The sequence below is a fragment of the Vicia villosa genome, linkage group LG4 (assembly GCF_029867415.1).
Source record: "Vicia villosa cultivar HV-30 ecotype Madison, WI linkage group LG4, Vvil1.0, whole genome shotgun sequence".
Classification (NCBI taxonomy): domain Eukaryota; kingdom Viridiplantae; phylum Streptophyta; class Magnoliopsida; order Fabales; family Fabaceae; genus Vicia; species Vicia villosa.
The window spans coordinates 181,494,715-181,496,083 of NC_081183.1; positions in this window are offsets into that span (position 1 = coordinate 181,494,715).

Below are 1,369 nucleotides of genomic sequence, written 5' to 3' on the forward strand. Positions count from 1 at the left end.
GTTCATTGCGACCTTTCCGATTGTACCTAGTATTGGCCATATGAGGTTTCTCAGGTGAATTGAAGTCAATGATCTTGCAATCAATGAGGTCTTGGATCATGTGCTTCAACGGTCCACAATCCTCTGTATCATGACCAGGACTGTTTGAATGATAAGCACATCTTGCATGGTACTTGTACCCAGGAGCGGGATTAGTAGGAAGTGAATAAGGAGGCATTAGAGTTATCAAGTTCCGATTGAGCAGTTGTTGCAGAGCTTGAGACAGTGGCATATGTAATGGAGTAAATGACCGCTTAGGCTTGGATTTCTGATTATCTTGACCACCTTGATACTTATATTGATTCTTCCCCTTCTCGATCAGAAGTGCCTTCAATTCTTCTTGCCCCTTGGCCAAGTGAAAGATCACTTTTTGGAACTGGCTATTCTGAGCCTGAAGATTTTTGACAGATTGTTCGAGATTCATCTTTCTTACTGAAATAAACAGCAACAAAGATGAGGCATTTGATTTTATGAAACCTGTGATGCGATGTTTATGAATGATATGATTATGCATATGCAATGTTTTCAAGGACCTTAAAATTTAAATTTACTTTAAACAAGAAAGAAAGAAAAAGCTTTGTTAATAATAATAATAATAATAATTAAATTGTACTTTAGTTTATGGTTCTTTGCCATTTTGGCTTACAAAAATAAATATGTAAACAACTAGGAATAATAATAACAATAAACTAGAATTTCTTCAAGCTTCCCATGGACGCTTCCTCTTTGATCCGATGAAGTTGTTGACGTTCTGTTCTGCTTGAAGTAGCCTTGTGAGTTCTAACACTTGTTTCTCTTTGGCGCGGAAATGAGCCTCAAAAGTATCCCTTTCTTCTTTCAATTGGACCCATGATTTTTGTAGTTCTTCTAGATCAGTGGGCATGTCTGGATGGAGAACAACTAAAGGAACCTTTTCTTCACATTCAGGTTCAACAATCACAGGTCTAACATAAGGATATGGCATGACAAAGCGTTGGGCGCGAGTGCGTACCCATCTAAGATAAGGTTCCGAGGGAAGGGAGTTCTTTTGCCCCCAACTTTTGCTATCCACCCTGTACACCTTGTTCCAAGCGCGTATGAACTCTTGGCGTTGATTACGAACATCTTCTTCATAATTGAAAACAACCCCTTCAATGAGCAAGTGATGAGGACCATCCCTTCGAGCATAACCAAATTGTCGTAGGGCTAATGAAGGATTGTAGGTGATTCCTCCTCTAATGCCAAGGAGAGGCACGTTAGGGAATTTCCCACAATGATCGATGATAGTGACATACTCTTGAGACATAACGTGCCAACGGATATCTGAGTGAGAAAGTGACATGATTCTTCG